Raw genomic sequence first — 22004 nt, 5'->3', positions numbered from 1 at the left:
AAGAGCTCTAAAGGGGGACTTTGAAGAAAAGTGGGTGCCAGACCCCACTAAAGTCGGAACTAGCTCATCCAGGCCACATGTTGATCAATATGATCAATATATTAGAGCTTATGAGGAGTCAGAGGCTATACTGGAGCAGCAACCTATCGAGCCATACACTGAAGAGGAAGTACAACTTTTAAAAGCTGACCTGAAAAACGACGACAAGGGGAAGAAGAAAGTAGATGAGTCTACTGAACCTCAAGAGAAAGACGGGCAAGCAAACAAAGGGAAAGCCAAGATGACTGAGGACAATTAGCCTTCCTTTACTGATGTACCAAGCCCGAAGAAGACGGAAATCATTGTGGAAGAGACCACAGTAGAGATGGACACGGCTGGGATGGAAAAGCCGGAGGCCGGGACCAAGGAAAAGGAGATAGATCCAATTCAGCAAAAGAAAAACGATTATGAGGATCTGGTAGCGATAGGGTACACTGAAGAAGAGGCCCTTGAGGCGGTCTATGGAATCCACCTACAAAAACAAGATGATCGGAGAGGGAAAGAGGAAAAAATAAAGAGTACAAAAGAGAGTGAAGAGAAACTGGACGAGCAGAACGTACTAGAAGAGCCGAAGCCAGTGGAGGTGGTGACCGAAAAAGCTTTAGAGTTGACAGATGAAGATGAAAAAGACATGCACATGGTGCATGAACTGCTCAGCAGGATCAAAGAAAGATCCAAGGCAAAGGAAGTGGAGATTGAGACAGCCAAACAAAGGGAAGCCGAGTTGCAGAGGAAATTAGAGGATGCTATGACTGAATCTGAAAGTCATAAAGCATCACTCTACGACGCGGAAAACGAGAGAGACGGCTTGATACTCCAGCTAGCCGAGGCTTCAAGAGAAGTAACAAGTGCACAGGAAGCAAGGGAGCGGATTGAAGACGACTTGGAGGCGGCTAAAGATTAACAAGTGCACAGGAAGTAAGGGAGCGGATTGAAGACGACTCGACTCTTTCCCTGAGCTCATTGAGCTAAGGGAAAGAGTCGAGCTCCAAGAAAGAACAATCACTAGACTCAGGACTACCCCTAGAGCTAGCAGAGCAGGAACCGAACAAGAGGGAGCTCTTGTACCAGCTTTGGAAGACCAGGTCCGAAGCCTACAAAGAGAGCTAAGATTAGAGCAAGTGCAAAGGTTGCACATTGCGGAGGGATCATTGGCAGCAGAGGAGAGGCTCACTTTAGAAAATCAAACACTAAGAACAGAGAATGAGACCCTCCGCAAACAGCTCCAAGATCTACAAGAGCAACAAAGAAGAGGGACGGAGACACCACAAGAAGGATCAGGTGGAGCAGCCATAGAGCTACCAGAAACTGGAGAGGCAACCACAATTGAAGATCCAGCCCCAATTCAAGAGGTGGCCTCAACTTCAGGAATCTCTGTAGAAGAAGAACAAAGGCTCCATGACCAAATAGAAAAGTCAACAGAGGAGAGCGCCAAAGCGGAAATGGAATGGGAGAGGAGACTCCTAATCTCCATTAGACTTCAGGGATTAGACACAAAAGTGCTCCATGAAGAGTGGATGCAACCCAGCCTGCCTTTCCCTTTGATGAAGTTTGAAGTGATAAAAACGAAAAAGAGAATAGAGGAGGAGCAGTATGTCGCTCTTTACGAAGGCGACATCACAAAAGAGGAACAATCAAAGAAGATTGTGGATTCGCAGCCTAGATGGAGGAAAGGTTGGTTGAACAAATACCCAGCCTACCTCATCTACTTGGTAGAGGCACCAAAGGAGATTCGGGAGGATGCAACCTTCTGCCTGGTGCCAAGAGTCAGAAGCTGGAAAGAGCATGGCAGGATTGCAGAAAAGAAGCCAAATTGGCTTAATTACCCCAGGATGCCAGGACCAAAGGCAGGAGAGAGAATAGGTAAAGCCTACATGGTGAAAACCCTAACGGACACCATCAAGCTCTTTGCTGGCTCTCCTGACCTTTCGTGTCAGATGCTCAAGAAAATTTGCAGGACTCTCTTAGCTTGCATTGAAGTGTTCGCGCCAGATAAAGCCACGACCTCGAGTCTACTATCGACGGCCGACACAGTGACTGATATGATGTATGATCTTTCATTGCAGCCTTCTCCAAAAGTGTTGCACCTCCTATACCAGAGGATTATGTTTTTGCCTAGCTTCCACATGCAAACATTCGAAGAAGCTTTCTACACCGGCTTTTTCACCCACGAAAGCAAAATATTCGGCCCAACCTTGACCATCGGCAACCTACGATACGAATCACATTTGCAGATGCTCAAGACGACAGGACTTTATTGACCAAGCATAAAAGTCATGTCAGGGACGACATGAACGCGGAGGGGGGAAGTGTTGAGCCAGCAGAGGATCACACCCACATTTTTGCTCACACTCATCATTTTTGTAACCATTGATTGTAATAAATGTCTTTCCGACATTGATTTTGAATTGAGCCATTCATTAAGTAACGGGACTCAATTGAGTTTCCAGCTTGTAATCCCGAAGTAATTTCACTTGCTGATGTAATTAGTTAGAGATGTTCTCACCTCCAAGGCTGAGGTATATAAGACAAAGTTTTGTAACCTAAGGGAGGCAGATTATTAATCAAAGTGAGTTTTTGAGCGCCGTGACTGTGTCTGAGAGAGAGTGAGAGAGAGAGAGAGAGTCTTATCTACTTGCTACGCGAGCTACGGAGCCGCCATTGGAGAAGCGACACCGCCATTGTGTTAGCAACGGCGAGAGCTACGCACTGATACCAAGAGTGCGCGCTATCGGCTTCTATGTGTGGTAAGTTCCTACGAGCTTCGGTGTGAGTTTTCTTCCAACTCGTGTGTCGGAATAGAGCGTGCATCATATCTATAGAACCACAACGAGTAGAGCTACGCATTAGTACCATCGGGGTCAAGTTTCGGTCACCTGTATTTTTCGGCCTGTCTTCATACGCGTTTACCGCACGGAGTGGTTATAGGTTGATTTTGCAGTTCAAGTCTTAAGGGTGTTGTTCTTACCTACTGTATAGACTTTCCCTTGAGTTTGAGATCGATTCAATGATTCTAGATCCTGTTTCGTATAGCATTCGTTCGTAGTACGGATTTCAGTCACTTGCGTATTTTAGAACTTAGATTTGATTTCCTTAGTAGTGATTGTCATTAGAAGGTCGAGTAGGTGATTTGACACCCACCTAGTTGTTTCCATGTTCCTGCGGGTCAAGCTTCGTCCTCGTCTGACAAATTCTGTTGTTGGTTGAGTTCTCGCTATTTAGCTTCCGCTAGCGGCGTAACCGCCTTAACAGCATGTTACACAGTCGGCATACAAATAATAGCCATAAATTTGGCATACAAACAAATCTTGCATAAATGGGGTCCATATATAGCAGCCTCAATTTGGACAGCTGGAGACTATGTTGAGATTGCATACATCAACAGCAATGCTGCTCCAAAAATGCGGATGCTCTCCCAAAGGGCACAATTGTAAGTTGAGACACACTTTTTCCGAACTCTGGACTACTATTAATCCACTAAATCCAAAATGAGCCGACAGTGCCAACAAACCAAACCAATGTTATTTGTCTTAATCAATCCAAATCCCTTACTTCTGCTCGGTCCCTCACGCAGACATGAGCATAAAAGTAAAGAAAGCTAGAGCAAGAAGAACTTTCATTGCATTAGGAATGCAATAAGCAAGAATGCTTAGGATAGATATTATAATGGAGTGAAAGGAATGGAGGCTAGTGATAGAGAGCTCAAGCTTATATGATAATCCAATCCACTATTCCAAAAAGTCCCTCGTCTTAGCTCAAGTGACTTATATAGACATTTGGGAAAATAGCCCACACTTGGGCAGTCAGACACTTGAGTTAAAAAGGGACACAAATCTACTCCATTCATTTTGTTACAATGAAAAATCTACAAAATATTGGCCCATAGCCTCATTGGGCATACATAACTCTCGCTCCCTATCCCATTTTGACTCAGTTATATTGCAGTTATATTGCAGTCTCAGCTAGGCAACTCAGTTATATTGCAGTCTCAACCTCAATTTCTATTACATCTGTACTTTGGTTTGCAACAGGTCCATAAACAGCAGCAGGGTGATTTTTCATGTTCAACGGTTTCGCAAAATGTTCAACAGCCTGCTTGTCCGCCCAGTTCCACAGTCGCCATGTCAGCACAATCGCCCAGTCCTACAATCGACTAATTTCACAGTCCACATGTGCTGTAGCAAACCCAAAAAATGAGCACGCTATCCGTCCGCGCACGCGCGCAGACGCACAGCATGCTTGTATTGCAACCATAAAACATCTTAACCGAACTGCATGGAGCTCCACCTTCAGGTTGTCTCGAACAGCGTGCAGACACTTACGCCTTGAGTTCTTTAAACACTCCAGCGTGTGAACAACGTGCAGTGGATTAAGCAAAAAGAAAAAAACATACATTCCTCTCCTCCTCCATCTCTTCCTCCACGCCTCCACCCCACTCGCTGAGCACGCTATTCGTCCGCACCTGATCAACTCCATCCATGAATTGTAGAGCTCCAGTCGATTGCAAAACCTCGAAACCTTAGCTCTTTCCAAAAACTTAGGTTTTGTGTAAATTGTACGTTTGTGTAACTCCAGGGGGATTCACTATGGATTTCCTTATGGTATCACGTGAGTGTACAAGAGGGGGGTTTTTAGAGGGGGGGGGGAGGGATATTAAGTGCTTATTTCATGCTTGTACCGTATGCATAAGGGAGGAGGAACCTACCCCGCGCGGGGGGGGGGGGGGTGAGGGGGGAGGGATATTAAGTGCTTATGCCATAAGACACATGCTCTAACAAGCCAATTAAAGAATCTTTCACATGAGGGTGTTGTTATTGGTATTTCAAAGAGTTAATTTACTCCACTAGCAAACTAAGATAGCTATACCAATGAGAAGATATGGTAGCTTCTAGTTTTTTTGGGGTCGATGCTACCATAAACTTGACTAATATTCTTCTATGTAAACACTAGGCATCAATATCTTGGACATCTTGACCCTCATTAGCCTCTTCAACATCATCATCATCATCAATACCACGATCTGCATAGCCTTTGTCTCCACATCTGCACCCTCATTTTATTTATTGTTGTCTTCTTGCACATCATCCAAGTTACTATTCTCTTCTTCTTCTTCGTATGCAAACTCAATAGCAACACCAATGACATGATCAAGGGATTCTCTTGCACCACGATACCAACTTTACAACCATCATTGTAATCTATAATAAGTTTCCCAATCTTTTCCTGTGCGTGCATTGTTTAGTACCTTTTCAAACTCTTTCTTCTCATCTAGATCCTTGATATTGTCAGTCTTAAGGACAACTAGAACTTTATCAACTACCCTATGTAAAATATCTTGGGGTTGATCGCCATATTGTTGTTGTATGAGGTTCAGAAGGGCTTTCCTCTCATGTATTCCTTGAGTGGGGAGGCCTTAGTCATGGGATATGCTTATGTATCACCAAGTTGACTTATGTATTAAATACTTTAAAGATTCCCTCTTACGTATCCCCTAACTAAGGTCCTCACACTCATCCCTTGTGGGCTATATGCTGAGACTAGGAAATGGCAGCAACATTGCGTACACATTGCCAAACGGAGCTGCAGGCCTTGTTGGCAACCAGCTTGATGCCATTTCGAGTATGCTTTTGGATGGGGGGTTTGCTTGCTTAAATATATCGGAGGCATGCCCATCTCATTTCAACCAATGAGAGATTTTTGTTTCACTTGTTACTTGGTGAACCAAAGGTCCTTTTTCCGATATCTGAATGTAGCAGCCACCACGTGGCATTAGATTCAAATTTTTTAAAAAAACATCGCTGCCAAACTTTGCCTCACCGTGAAAAGCTAACAAGTGAATAAAATTAAAAGTGCACTCTACGTTGCGTTGCAGTCATAGATCATCAAGTTGAAGGGTATGTTGCATGCTTGCCAATGTGATGAGCACTCCCAATGACAAGTCTACAGATTAGCATCTCTTAGGGGGAGAAAGCATGGCCAACATGATGGAGAAGATTAGCGACAAACTGCATATGGGCGTCCACAAGAAGGAGGAGCCCCACAATGTAGGAGCCGCCCATGCGCCTAATTATGCATCCTCCCCTGGCTATGGTGCCGCATGGCAGAGGTCTTGTTCTAGTGCTACTGAAATAGAAGATATCAAATTTCAGTCAATGATCAGTTGGCCTAATCTAGAGTCGAATCACCAACACTCATTGCCTTCCCAAGTCGTTCAGCACATGCATATATCCTAGTGTATTCTATAGATGTTATGTAGCAAGGCCAACCAAGAAAGACTAGTTATGAAATGGTGATGCATGTTTTGGATAGGTGCCCACTTAAAAAGGGATGTGTGTAAACACCCTAAATTTAGAGTCCCCTATCTAGTTCTAAAATCTAAGATTTCCAAATTCCACTCAGTTCAGGATCTGGTTTTGAACTCAGAGCGGGAATAGAGTAGGACTATTGTGGGGGTGAGCGTGGCTGTCACTCTCACGAGCTTTAGAGTGAAATTTACCATGGAAGAAGTTTGAAGAGCTGTAGGTAGGGCCATACTGCAGGGGTCTCCATCTGCAGGGCAAGAGAAACCGCTACAACATCACATATAGTTCGAGGTGCCATTCAAGAGGGGGCGCCACCCACAGAACAAGCGAGGGCCGAGGGGAGATGCTCTCTAGCCAAAGTTGAGAGGCAGCTGTTTCCCAAAGCTTGAGCAGAGTAAGAAGGCTGAAGCTGAGAAGAGAACAGAGTGAGCGTCAAATGCTTAGATCAGAAGAGGGGAGAGTACTGCAAGGTGGCAAGCATCAAGGGGGTTTGTGAAGACTCGTAATCAGTGAACTCCATAAGCAGAAGGGGGTGCACTACAAGTGCAATCTACCATGGTCGACAACTTGCAAGCAGCGATGCACTCTGTAGACCACATGGCTCAAGTAATCTCTCTCTCTCTCTCTCTCTCTCTCTCTCTCTCTCTCTCTCTCTCTCTCTCTCTCTCTCTCTCTCTCTCTCTCTCTCTCTCTCTCTCTCTCTCTCTCTCTCTCTCTCTCTCTCTCTCTCAGCGGCATGGACATGGGTTTGTTGATTCTCTTGATTGTAGGGTTTATTGCATGATTGCTGAGAGATTTTTCTATCTTACATAGGGTATTGTTGCTCAAACTACTTGCAATGTTTGCGATTTTTGTGGTGACAAGCTTGCAACTGGTATTTCACAAGTGAAACTCTGTCACAAGTAATCTTACCTTTCATTGTAGGGGTTTTTGATGTTCCATTCTTGTTTCATATTATGTACATCTTGTGACATAAGTTTTTTGCTCTATCTAGATATTCAGGAAACCCTTTGTGTGAGAGCAACAATGCAGATTGTTTCCCTTCACCAAGGTCCCCGCCAAGACCCAACGGTAGTCCCCCTTCCCTCCCGTAAAAGAAAAGCAGCATTAGAGAAAAATGTAGGAGAGGCTGTAGCTGGAATTCTGGTGGTGTCCATTGCTATTTGTATTGCTGTCTACTGCTGTTGTTTCAAGAAGAAACCCCCTATACAGAAGGATCCCAAAGTCAATGTTCCTCGAGAAGGAGGAGTGGAAATATATGAAATATATGAAAGCTCAGGTACATAATTCTGGCTCTCAACTGAGACTCTCTCCATTTCATGTTTCTTTGTGTTGTTTCTCAAAAGGGCAGATGCAATGCACAACTCACTAAAGGCACTCTTTGAATAACAAGATGCTGCCAGTAAATCTTAAAGCATGTTTCTCTGTTTTGTTTCTCAAAAAGGCAGATGCAATGCACAACTCACTAAAGGTACTCTCTGAATAAAAAAGGGATGCTGCCAATCCTTAAGAGTCATTTGGGTCATGTTTGTCTTTCTTGGCTTAGCAAGAAACAACCAAAAATAGAAGGAAAGACTTACTAAAATAGATATTCACAGCATCTGTCTTCCCGAGCTTTAACCGCCATCTATCATAGCTTTCTATTATGACATCTCAAAGGTTATCATGTCTTTGAAGTCCCTGCTCTGTATCAAGCAATCAAAACTACATTTTCTTCATTAAGGTTAAGGTGGCTAGAGTTTCTACATGTAGATTCCACAACCCTTCCTAGTGTACCTCACGAGGGCGTAAATGTAGACATGTAGTAGTGTTAGTGTGTATACGCGCTTCACCAGGGGCACTTTTCTCCCACTAGGTTTTTCCCCCTGGACATCCGGTGTGAAAGGACACCTTATCTCTTAGGGTTTCATATAAGCTTTGTAGCTCTGAGTTTGTATACACTATTATTCTAATACAGAGAGAGAGACTACAGAGATCTCGTATGCAAGCTCTGTGTCTTCTCCTTCTCCATCTTCTTCCTACTCTGAGTTGTTGTCTTCCTTCTGTTTCCTGTTTCATCATATTCAACAATTGGTATCAGAGCTTGGTGATTTCCAGAGCCTCTACTTGCGTTTTTGCGTCCGCGCGTGCAATCGCAGTTTTCAGGCAGTTTTCGGTAAATTTGCTCGTGGGAGCATCCTCGACGTTCCTAGAGTATTCTGAGCAGGCGACCTGCAGTTTTATCCCCCTTTCGAAGCCGTTCGAGCCCTCAGAATTTTGTTCTGAGCAGCGTAGCAGAAGTTACTTTTCGGAGGCGTTTAGATCAAGAGGGTGTGCTTTTTGACTGATTTTCTTCAGGTAAACAGTTCTTTTGGGAAGAAGCTTGTCTTAGCTTTGTGCTGAGATTTTGTGTAGAGTTTTTCTTGCATTGGAGAAGAGATTTGTGAATCTCTTGGAGGTTCTTTTGCTCTCTTGTGTGCATCCACAGTATGGCTCAATCTACGGAGAAAGAGATTTTTGGTGCGTTTACATCCGAAGACAAATTGGAAGGTACCAACTAATCTCTTTGGTCTTTTATGGCCAAAAATGTTTTGGTTGGTAAAGGATTGTGGGATTATGTATCTGGAGATGAAGTTCGTCCAGGTAGCATTGCACCTGCCACGCCTGGTCGTGGTGCAGCTGTTGGTGCAGAACCCTCACAAGTCACTCCAGAGCAAAAGAGATGGGATACTAAAGATGCACAAGCTATGGCTGTGATTGCCTTAACCATAAAGAGGACAATCACACCACATATCAGATCTTGCAGAACTTCTGAGGATGCTTGGAACACTCTGCAAGCTATGTTTGGAGGAAGAAACGCTGCCAGAATAGAGTTTTTGAAGAAACAACTTGACAAAATACAGATGGACGAAGGTGAGGATATCGTCGAGCATCTTACAAAAATCAGGGATCTTAAAGAGCAATTGCTTAGCATTGATGAAGTGATTCCAGAGAAGGACTTGGTTTCCAAAACACTCAATTCACTACCACCATCTTATTTGACTTTTCAGACTTCTTTGACTCTGTCTTTACGAGCTAATCCTGAGCCTCTTCATTTTGAAGAGTTAGTGGCCTTGCTATTGCAGGAGGATCAATCACGTAAGAACAAGTCTTTACAGGTGGATGGTATGGATCATGCTCTTGTTGTACAGAACAAAAACAAGGGTAAAGAGAGTGCTCATCACTCCAAGTCTAGTGCAGGACAATCTTCAGAGAAGTCTAAAGGTGATTCCGACAAGTCCAAGAAGAAAGGTAAATTTCACTACTGCAAGAAACCTGGTCACTACATTAGTGAGTGTTAAAAGGGAATTGCTAAAGAAAAGAAGAAAGAGTCAAGTTTGGTTGTTTCAGCTTCTGGTGATTATTCTACCGCTAAAGAAGAGTCTGCAAACTTTGTGCAGGATTCTTATGCTTTTGTAGTATGTTCAGATTTTTCTGCTTACGGTGTTGACAAGACACAAATGATTTGGTACTTTGATAGTGGTGCATCCAGGCATATTACTTCAAGGAAGGATTTGTTTTGTTCATTGGATGCAGCTCCAACAGGAAAGAAGGTGACATGTGCAAATAATGCTTCTTATCCAATCAAAGGCGTTGGTAAGATTTTGATTACCATTTCAGATGGTTCAGATTTATGCTTGCCAAATGTCTTATATGTTCCAAGGATCAAGAAGAATTTATTGTCTGTATCCTCTCCTGCAAAAAATGGTCTTCGGGTCATTTTTAAGGATGACAGATGTGTTGTACGAGATCGAGAGAATGATTATTCTCTTATCACTACAGGTACGCTGGACAATGGACTATTTGTGCTAGATTGTTATGAAAAGCAGATTCAGGTATGTATTGCAGAAACAAAGACTCAGGCCATGCAGGATGCTGAGTTGTGGCATGCTAGATTTGGGCATGTTAGTTATGGCAGTTTGATGACTTTACAACGTCATAATATGGTGCATGATTTGTCTTTATTGGAGATGCCACCAAGACATGTATATGAAGGTTGCGTTCTTGGAAAGATGCATAGATTTGCATTTTCTCAGGATGGTTCAGTTAGAGCGACACGAAAGTTGCAGCTTGTACATAGTGATGTATGTGGTCCTATGAGGACGCCATCTATAGGAAACAGCCTTTATTTTGTGACCTTCATTGATGACTTTTCCAGGTTTTGTTGGGTGTATCCACTCAAAGCAAAGTCAGATGTGTTTGCAGTTTTTCAACATTATGTCGCCATGGTTGAAAATGAAACAGGTTGCAAAGTACAGACTCTTCGTACCGATCGAGGAGGTGAATACATGTCAGGTGCATTTAAGGATTTTTTGGGAAAGAAAGGCATTAAACACCAATGCACTATGCCATACACACCACAACAGAATGGTGTTGCAGAAAGGAAGAACAGGTCTTTAATGGAGACGGCTAGATGTATGCTCAAAGCTAAGAGTTTGCCTCATAAGCTATGGATGGAGGCAGTTGCTTGTGCAACACATGTTTTGAACAGGTGTCCTACTCGTGCCTTGAAGACCATTACTGCATATGAAGCTTGGTATGACAAAAAACCTTCAGTCAGTTATCTTCGTGTTTTTGGTTGTCTTGATTATGCTCACATCCCTCAGCAATTACGTGGGAAGCTTAATGATAAGGCAATCAAATGTATATTTGTGGGGTACAGTAGTGGAAGTAAAGGTTATAGACTTTACAATCCTGCTACAAACAAGATTTTTGAAAGTCGTGATGTAATTTTTGCAGAACTACTGCTCAAACTATGGTTGCTTTTGATGTACTGCATATGCAGACACATGATGTATTTGAAGGTTTGCTTCCTTCTTTTGTGGAGAATCAAGAATCACAACAGGTTGATAATCTTGATCAATCTTTTGATCAGCATGTGACACCTCATGATGTAGAGGAAATTGTGCGTGAAGAGCAAGAAGTTCTCAGGGAAGAAAGAACCTTGCCTAAATGGGTTCAGAAAACTTTGCAGGATAGCAAGTTGGATGCACTGTTGCCACGAAAAACACGTGCTGGTACTACTTTTGGTAGAGAGCAAGTAGATTTGGCTTGCTTTAGCACTCTTTGTGATGCAGATGAGCCTGATTCATTTGAACAAGCTTTAGAGTGTGTTCAGTGGAAAGATGCTATGCAGCAAGAAATTGATTCTATTCATAAGAATCATACATGGGATCTAGTGGACTTGCCTACAGGTAAAAAGCCTATTGGTACAAAGTGGGTTTTTAAGGTAAAAAGGAAACAAGATGGTACTGTTGACAAGTACAAAGCAAGGCTTGTGGCAAAAGGCTATGCGCAACAGAAAGGCATAGATTATGATGAAACCTTTGCTCCTACTTCTCGTGCGTCCACAGTTAGATCACTAGTTGCAATTGCTGCTCATCATGGTTGGAAAGTGCATCAGTTGGATATCAAAACTGCTTTTTTGAATGGTTATTTGCAGGAAGAAGTTTATGTAAGTCAACCAAGTGGTTTTGTTGTAAAAGGTCAAGAGCAAAAGGTATGTAGATTGCGTAAAGCTTTGTATGGTCTCAAACAGGCTCCAAGAGCATGGTATGAGAAGATACATACTTATTTGATTGGCCAGGGATTTCAGAGTAGTCCAACAGAAAGTACTTTGTATGTCAAAAATAGAGATGGAGTTCTCATTATGCTAACACTTTATGTGGATTATATGCTTCTTACAGGTAATCCTGCATATGAAATTGAAGCGTTTAAAGATGCTTTGAGCAAAACCTTTGAGATGTCTGATCTTGGTTTGCTACATTATTACTTGGGTATTCAGTTTGTGCAATCAGAAGATGGCATATACATGTTGCATGCAAAATATTTGCATAACATTTTGGACAAGTTTGGTATGCAAAATTGTAAGCCAATCTCTACACCCGTAGAAACTGGATCAAAGTTGAGCATGCATGATGCTGGAGAACCTTTTGATGTACATACTTATGCAGCAGCCGTTGGTTGCTTGATATATTTGGCAGGCAACACTCGTCCAGAAATTCAATTTGGGGTTTCACAAGCAAGCAGATTTATGCACAGCCCAGGTATGCATCATTGGCAGGCTGTGAAGCGCATACTTTGTTACCTTTCAGGTACCCCTAATCTTGCCGTGTTCTTTCCAAGGGGGGATATGTATGGAAAGCACAGTTCTATGCAGCTTCTTGGTTACAGCGATTCAGATTGGGCTGGTGATTTTGACACACGACATTCCACAAGTGGCAATTGTTTTTTCTTGGGAAATGCATGTATATCTTGGCTAAGCAAGAAGCAACCCACAGTGGCTACATCAACTTGTGAAGCTGAGTACAGGGTAGCTTTCACGGCAACAGTTGATTGTGTATGGATACACAGGTTATTGGCAGATCTTTGTGAGTGTCAACAGGCACCCACTACCATTTTCACTGACAGTCAGAGTGCTATGGCAGTTGCAAGGAATCCAGTATTTCATGCAAGAACAAAGCACATAGAGGTTCACTACCACTATGTCAGGGAAAGGCTACATGCAGGGGAGATCACACTAACTTACTGTCCTACACAGGATAACATTGCAGATCTATTTACGAAGGCGTTATCACGAGAAAAGTTTGAAGCTTTCCGAAAAGCTTTGGGCTTACTCTCATACACATGATGATCTGCTACCTTGTACGGATTCACACTATCACTACAGGGGGGATTTGTAGACATGTAGTAGTGTTAGTGTGTATACGTGCTTCACCAGGGGCACTTTTCTCCCACTAGGTTTTTCCTCCTGGACATCCGGTGTGAAAGGACACCTTATCTCTTAGGGTTTCATATAAGCTTTGTAGCTCTGAGTTTGTATACACTATTATTCTAATACAGAGAGAGAGACTACAGAGATCTCGTATGCAAGCTCTGTGTCTTCTCCTTCTCCATCTTCTTCCTACTCTGAGTTGCTGTCTTCCTTCTGTTTCCTGTTTAATCATCTTCAACAGTAAAGGACAATTGCCACTTCAAAAAAGAAACACTTGTCTCGTTGATTTTAGTAGAGATGATTGCAATCAGATGGAAATGCCAACCAAACTCTCTTTACTTATTATTGAGTTTATATTAGTTAAGGATATGTGTGATGAACAATGTGGATGATTTTGAGTGATGGTGCAAAGCAGAGTTAAAAGTACTCGTGGGTGAAATATCGTTTTTGTTCTGCCATTGGCTTTCTATTGAGATTCTTGTTTTTCTTTTCAATTCAGGAGCTTGCTGAGGGTGACCACTCACTTGGATTTTTTTTCTTCTTTTTCTTTTCATGGATGCCAATTCCCAACAAGGCTATGCCGAAGCTTGCTGTTCAAGAGTTCTCCTTTGAAGAAATCAAAATTGCCACAAATAATTTCCGACCCAAGCTTGGTCAAGGGGGATTCGGTGTAGTGTACAAAGGTGGAGAGAGTGAATGTGTACTACAACGACGTGCATATCCTCTAGCTGCACACAACATGATCATCAATGTTCCCATCAGAATCCATTAGAAATAGTTAGGGGACTTTTCTAGTGCATTTAGCCTATTTTCCCTATTTTTGACATTTTTCACTTATTAATTTAAGTGACTTCCCAGAAAAAGTAGGTAGGGCAATTTTGCTAAGTTTTTATATAAGCAAACCCAAGTTAGCAATAAATAAATGGCAGAAGAGGCAGTAGGAGCTCCCCACTCAACAGGCACCTTCTTAGCAAGAACCCCTCAAGCACCCCCATAAGCCTAGCATTTTCTTCATTGCCAGACACCTCCCCTCTCTTGGAAATTTTCAGCCTTGGTTGAACCGCCACAGCAACCAGGCCCCAGCGTTTTCAAGATCGCCATCAAGGCTGCAAGAAAACAGCGTTATCACCCCTTTGTCGCATCAGACAATCAGTGTTTTCAGTCCTCAAGTGCAACAACTAAAACGCAGCCACATCCGTGAAGATACTCAGCGTTTTCAGCCTTGAATCGCAGCAGCATCATCAGTGTTTTTCAGCCCTAAAAATGCAGCCGGACCTGCATTTTTAGTCGCCCCAAAAAAGCCCCAAGACCGGAAGATTTTGAGCAGATAGAAGACCACAGATTTCAGCCTTAAGGTCATCGTCATCGTCACTGACATAGTCCTAGACTTGCATCAGTCCATACATACCATTTGCACCAGATTGTGCAATCAATAAGTAGACCACTCTCGCTGACGAGAGTGGGGCCTTTGGAGGAGGGTTTTACAACATCTTTGGTGTCATATCTCTCTTCTCTCTCTATCTCTCAGTCTCATACACTTGCACGCACAATGTCCATTCACTTTGTTGTGATCATAGCACTTTCCATTAAGAACGGAAGGCTCTCCCTTCCATAAGAACTAAAAGGAACCTTCAGCATAGTTCGAAGCACTCATCTTGAGCAAAGCGCAAACATTCATTCCACTGCACCTAACAACTGGGCCAAGGGTCACTACACCGAAGGCACGGAGCTCATTGATTCCATCCTTGACGTTGTCCGCAAAGAGGTTGAAAATTGCAATTGCCTTCAAAGTGAGTGCCTTTAAGATCTCATTCTATCATTCTTTATTCTATTTTATTCTGTGAAATGCTGTTTTGTCATGCCTTCTTTGCCATTTCTCCGATGTTATAGTTCCAATTATGTCTGGTATAATGATTCTGTTGTCATTTTTGTGTATATTTGACAATGTAGCTAGCCTGTACAATTGTCTTGTTTGAGAACAATGTTCACATCTGTCCTCAATGAAGGTTTGAAAACAAAGTTCAGATCTATCCTCAATGAAGGTTGTCAAATTTATTTAAGTGAAATTTTCACTGCTACTCTTCTAACTTCTCTAGCTTCCTAGTATCCCCCCTCACTTCGTAGACATTGGCTTTAGATCTACGCTCACCACTCCCAGCTAGTGCTGGATTCAAAATTTGTTTCAAGTTAGCAAGGCTTTGCCACAAAATCTTTCTTCAATTAATGTTGATCTGTAAGCTGTATACCATTTCTATGCTTGAGATGTTTGTCTATACACTATGATGCAAGCTTCTGTAGTGGCAGAAGCTTCAATGTCTTAGCATTGTGTCATTAATCCTACCGAACTGGTTGATGATGTCTTGTATACCTGGAACGATGGTTTTTTCTTTCTATTATAGCTACATCTTATAAAAAAGCTAGATTTTCTCTACTAATCAATTAAATCTATGACTCCTTTCTTTGAGGCCTTTGTTTTGTAGTTGTTTTGTAGTTTTGAGCTCTGCCTCCCGCTTCAACTTCGCGTTCTCAACGGCTTCCTTGGGCCTCATCTCATTAAGATTCCTCTTTTCAGACTTCTTTGGCAAGGATGATGACGATGCAAGGAGGAGTTTGTGCTGACGCTCACGATGGGAGGCCAGCACCTTTCAAGTAAAACGATTTCCAGACGCAGGGTGAGTTCTCAGTTCACTTTAGTCGTGACTCATTTTCGCATGCTCAATACCCTTAGGCTTTAGCTATGGTGTCCCAGACCTGACCTGCACATCAGTGACGCTCAGTCCTAACGTCCCAACCTACTAGAGCTGGCGTTCGAGTCTCGACTTCTTCCACTGCAGCTGCCAATGTTGTTGACTCCTTGAGCCTCTTGTTTCCTGTCCGATGCACTAAATCGGCTTTTAGATCATAGTTTGAAGCATCTATTGGTAGTTACACTAAATCTTGTCACATTTTGTCAAATTTTTTCAAGGCAAGCTCGAAATCTAGCCTAGATTTTGCAAGTTAGTGATACTCACAATTTTGGGTGGTAGTGTTGTATTAACTCAATGAAGAATGTACTTAATCTCAAACTGGATGTGTGACATCATAGCATTAAATATTTTAAGATCGTTAGTTTCTTTTACATGTAGTTAAAAATTCTATAGTCTCAATTTCCCACATGGTCATATGGCTTGATCGGGTGTGTTATCTTGAGCTATAGTTTCTTGCCAAGACACGTCTCGCATACCTTGGGTCTATGTGTCACACATACACAATCTTTTTATTTTGTATATAATTACAAATATAGTCTCAATTTTGCACATGGTCATATGGCTTGACCGGGTGTGCCATCTTAAGCTATTGATTTTTACCTTCAGTTCTTCTAGGTATCCATATGGCTTGACACGTCTAGCATACCTTGGGTCTATGTGTCACGCATACACAATGTCTTTATTTTGTATATAATTACAAATATAGTCTCAAAATTTCACATGGTCATATGGCTTGACCGGGTGTGCCATCTTGAGCTATCCATTTTTACCTTCAGTTCTTCTAGCTATCCATATGGCTTGAGCGGGTCTCTTGAGCTATCCATTCTTACCAAATGTGTAGTTGTGTCTCCTTTTACGATAAAAAGCGTTAAAAGATTTTAAGATCATTAGTTTCTTTTACATATAGTTACAAATTCTATAGTCTCAATTTCCCACATGGTCATATGGCTTGATCGGGTGTGTTATCTTGGGCTATAGTTTCTTGCCAAGACACATCTAGCATACCTTGGGTCTATGTGTCATACCACCACTTTGAAGTTAATTTACTTTGACTCTATTGAAAATGTGTTCGATTTTAACGTGTAAGATAATTCTTAAATCCCAAGTGGGAGCCCAAGATGAGGTGGACAATTTTGTTGGAAAAATAAATTATGTGATGAAAATCCCATGTGGGAGCCCAAGAAAAGGGTATACTGATTTTTCTGAGAAAGAGGTCTCCGTACAAAGGAGACTTTGGCAAAATTTTTAAGATTTATATTTTATGTACAAACTCAAAATTAAATACTTATGGTGCTTTTTTGAAAGTTGCATTTTGCTTAAGCATTCATATCACAGATAATTGTTTTTGTTCAAAAAGATTAATCTTTTAATGGGTTGTTTTTTATTTGATGAGTGAAGTTTTTCATGGTTGTTTAAGAGTATGAATTATTTGTTATTTAGAGAACAATCCATTTCATATGTGTGCCTTAAATCCCACGTGGGAAGCCTACTAAGTAGGTGGCCAGTATCATATGTTTTGAGATTGAGATTTGTACCAGTTTACAAGGCAAATGCTATTTGTTTTTTGACAAATTACATTGCCCAAGACGATTGGTTTATTTTAATTTAGTATTCATTATGTTTGTTTCTTTTCATGGTTTGTTCTCTTAACATCTATTGCAAATGAAAACATACTACAATGTATACTTCTGTTCATTTGCAGTACAACATGTATTTTTGCAAAAGCATGTGCTTCTAAAATTGTTATGTTACTAGTATACATAAAATAGTGGGTCATTACATTCTGTACGAAATCCGTATGAGGGGGGATGGCTCATTGCGAGAACGTTCGTATCTTGTTCGTATGTAGGGGGTAGGTTAGCAAGTAAGATACCGTACATAAGGGGGTTTCTCAAAGAAACTTAAGCCACCCTCAAAGCATTAATTATAATTCAACAATGAAAAAATTATGATTGCGGCCGTGGCATTTATGATGTGGTAGTCACTAATTTGTGCTCTCTAAGTGCGAAAATATTTGCAGTCTCTTTTAACATTATTTTTTCTATTTTTGCAAGAACATTTCATTAGGTTTAGAAAACCAACTGCTCCCTTTGTCTTGCTATGGAGATGAATAGAGTAACTCTCTCTTGGACACTTGGAAAAGAGACACACACTAGGGAAGTAGAGCTTCGACACAACAAACTCTTGCTCAACAGATATTATCTACAGTGTCTTCTTCCTCCAAACTACAAATTTACATGTTTGAAAGCAATAGTTTACATCGGGTTGGAAAAAATGTATATTGAAACCCCTTCACAGTGGGATATTGACAGAAATGAGCACTTTTTACTGGACTCTTCTCTCTCTTCTGAGTATTTCATTGAACATTCTAGTGATATGCTCTATATTACAGATAGTGAGGAGAGTGATTTTGGTGCTAAACCAGGCATAACAAGCATCAACACTCAGTTTCCATGTGCAAAAGAAGATTGTTTTGAGATAAACAATCCATCAATGCAAGAGGAAACAAAGTCATTTGACAAACAACAAAGATTGGAGTCCAGTGATGATGATGTTCATGATTTTACAAAAACTCCATCATTCCTTGGATTTTAGGTAGCAAAACATGTTTCAGACTACAACATTTGAAAGAAAATAGCAAGAAAACCAAATAGGTGACCGAGCTTCCACAGGTTTATGATGGTGACATTGCCTTTGAGCTACCCCCCGTTGAAGAAGGAAAGGATGGAAGGGATGGAGCAAAAACTTGATGGTCATTTTTGAACTAGGCCACATAATAACATGTCCATAAATTGTATTGTTAGGCTTAGTTATTGCTTGGGGTCATTAGTTTGTCATGGAATTCTTTGTTCGTATTATTTGAACAACACCAAGTTTGATGTATCCTTCTTTGATGGTTACCTAGATAGGCAAGTCAGCAAAGGGCTTCTATGTGAAGACAAAAACCTGTGTATCACTTGTCATTATTGCTAAAAGGTTGTTTTCTGTGAGAGTACTTGTTCTTGCAAAGTGTACTACATTTTGCCATCAGATCCAAAGCTTACAAGAATGATGATTCACGTAGGTCATCATTTACATGAAGTTCAAGCAGGTACGTCAAGAGCCACAATAGAGAGAATACGGAAGATGGTTTCAAGTGTCTTGAAGGTGGATAGAGGCAGTGGACCAAGAAGAGTTCAGATGATTGTCACCAGACAATTATTGGTTGACGCTATTGTTGGTTCAGATGAACTAAAAATGGGGGATTCAGAGCTCTCAAATGTATTGGAATAAATGATTCCACTAGTTCAAAATCAAAGGTAAAACATTTAAATTAGATTTTTTTGTACTATAATGATATTTTAATTTATGATTTTTTTTTTGACAGATTTAAGATAATGGTAGCTATTGAGAAAAGACAACAAGACTTGATTGTTGGGGATGGGTTTGACCACATGATGCTTTTGAAGAAAAAATGTCACTTTCCATACTTTCATGGAAGTCATTTCCCTAGACAAGGTGGGCCAAATGATAAGTGCTACATCTTTAAGATGTCAACAAAAGGTCTAGGGTCTGGTATAGACCTTGTCAATCGCATGCGTTGAGGCGGAAATGGAGATCTAAGTGCTGCTTGGGTACATTTTGATCACACACACAGAATAGATGGATGGGCAACTATGTCATTCTCTGTGTATGATCCGCGGTAGTCTTTTTGTTTGTTGTAGCATTTTGTTATTGCACATTTTGTTATTGTTATAGCGGTTTGTGACACCAAAGAGGAGGATACAGACACACAAGTCTTGTTTTGGAGATCTCGTCATAATGTGTTGGCTCAAGAAGGTTATCCATCAGCAGACTTTGCAGGATTTATGGTTGATGAGGCTGGAGCAAATTGGGCTACCGTGCGTACATTTTTCAATGAAGGGCCAAATAACATCATGATTGGAAGGGAAAAGGTCATGTCTCTTCCACTGGGAGAAAAGTCTACATAGACATATATAAAAAATATAGCCAGAGAAAAGTTTGGTTTCCACAAAGACATGTGTGAGACTTGGCACAACTCAAGGACAATGGGTTTGGCAATGAAGCAATCAGAAGCAATCGGAAGCAATTAGAAGATGGTGGGCAGATCAAGTCACTTGAGAATTGGTTCAAGTGGTGGGAGACAAGGATATCTCACTGGGGTAGCTTACACAATAAAGTATGATACAATCACGAGCCTCACCACAACCTTCTCTATTTTTTGGTTTCACTAGTTCAAAGTTTTTTTTTGGGTGGAATACAGATATCTATGAGTCCTTGGGAAAAATCTCAAATTCCTAGTACTAATTTGTCGGAGACCATTCATGCATCTTGACTTGTTGGAGAAGGCGGTAGCAAAAAAATTTCTTTGTATGATGCATGTGTCACTGATGTCATTAATGCTTACATTCAATGCACAAAGCAACATGGCTATCTGACAGGTAGATACATAGGGCTTGGTTCGGATATGCAAACATATCTAGAGAGATCAAGAAATAAAGCAAAAGCTCTTAGCCCACTTGTGTTGACACGTGCTCTCCAAGGGGCAGTTTTGCAGGCACACCATTTTATGGGCAGCCTTTATTGCATGGAGATAAGGAAACTGTGCAAAGAAAGAAGGCTAGAGGATTTGCAGAAACATCTTCTCATAAGCCTGGCTATGTGATGGAGTCTAGACAACAAACTTAATAGTTAGCCTTCCTTTATTCTCTAGTTCCATTGAAGACACCCTACTTCGATTCCACGAAGCAAGGATACAAAAAACAGAAGAGAAGAAGACCTCTATCTATCATGATCGTGGTTGTAAGGGTCATACATCACAAGCAAGGTCGATAGATCAAGGATTATAATGAAGCTATTTCCTAACATAAAGATGAACTCTCACTGAAGTATTTAGAATCCACAAACAATGCCTTTTTTTCCCATGTTTAAGAGGCACGGTCGCCATCCATAAACCCTAAATATATGATATGAGACTTATACTAAACTAACTAATAATATTGCGAAAAGTTCCTTACTAATTGGGTCCACCCATCGGTAGACCTAGATCTATTAGGATACTTGTCTCCCACTTTCCACACCACACTCACCCGTTCTTCTTGTTTTTAATTTACTACCACACTATTTTACAGATACAAACAGGGTTCCTTTATTAGTTCCAGAAATAGGTTCGTTCATATAACCCTTCAAACAACACCAAATCAATTCAAATGAGGCCTAATGAAGACAATCCTATATTTCAACATGAAAGAATATTTCCAATTTCTTATGAGTTGGACGCTATCCGCGGACTTTCTATGTCTAACCAACAAAGCCTTTGCAAAGGATCTATTTATTTGCTAACTACAAATTGCACAACCTTCCCATCTTGCTAACTGCGAGGGTCTCACTAACTGTGAGACAATGGTGACAATAAAGGAGTTGTACATTGCCAAAAGTTGTATAATGGTGACAATGCAGGAGTTGTACATTGCCAAAAGAGAAATAAAGCAAAGCTCTAATTTTAAACGTGATTTGGGATACAAATATCTCCATGAAGATTGAGTTTCTTCACCCTACGCCTCCGTGTGCATTATGTGCCTCTAGCACTGCACGCCAACGTGAATCTCTACACAAAGTAGGTAACTATTTGATGTATTGTTGTTGAACTTTTATACAAAGGGTTTCACTGAATATTCCAGCTCACTTACCTGTTAGTGCTCCATGCACAATACCTGTCTCCAGCTACACACTCCAATGTGTGTCGCTACAATGAGCAAGTAAAAAGGGTCCCACGTCCTTGGTGCTTGGGCGCAAGGGAAATAGCTCAGTGTTCAAAAAAGTAGACAATAGTTACAGGTGCTCCCTACACAATAGTTGTGTCCAAGACCACATATCAACATGCATTGCTACATTGAGCACGTAAATAGGGTTCCTCACATTGTTGGTGCTTGAGTGCACATCTAATTCGGTCAGAGGGAAACAACTTAGTGTTTGTAAAAGCAGACAACAATGAATATTGCATCGATGATTTTGAAATGTACCAGCATGAAGGTCTTCTTCATCACCTTCAGGTTATTCAACCTCCATCATCTCTATGGTCGTTGAGGCAGCTATCTGTATACATTAGTCTTCCATCATAGGTCTTTGATTGTCGTGGAAATGTGGCATGACGCTTTCATCCCTTCAATATTATTTTGTTGG

General features: G+C 41.3%; 1 pseudogene; it reads left to right on the top strand.

Annotated features, from left to right (window-relative positions):
• The first annotated feature begins 6011 nt into the window (after positions 1 to 6011).
• LOC147425232 (uncharacterized) lies at positions 6012 to 15693 on the top strand (annotated as a pseudogene).
• The last annotated feature ends 6311 nt before the right edge of the window (positions 15694 to 22004 follow it).

This window comes from Adiantum capillus-veneris, chromosome 25 (assembly GCF_014529385.1).
Source record: "Adiantum capillus-veneris isolate H3 chromosome 25, ASM1452938v2, whole genome shotgun sequence".
Lineage (NCBI taxonomy): Eukaryota > Viridiplantae > Streptophyta > Polypodiopsida > Polypodiales > Pteridaceae > Adiantum > Adiantum capillus-veneris.
The sequence above is the reverse complement of the archived record's forward strand: the minus strand, read 5'-3'. Positions and strand labels throughout refer to the sequence as shown.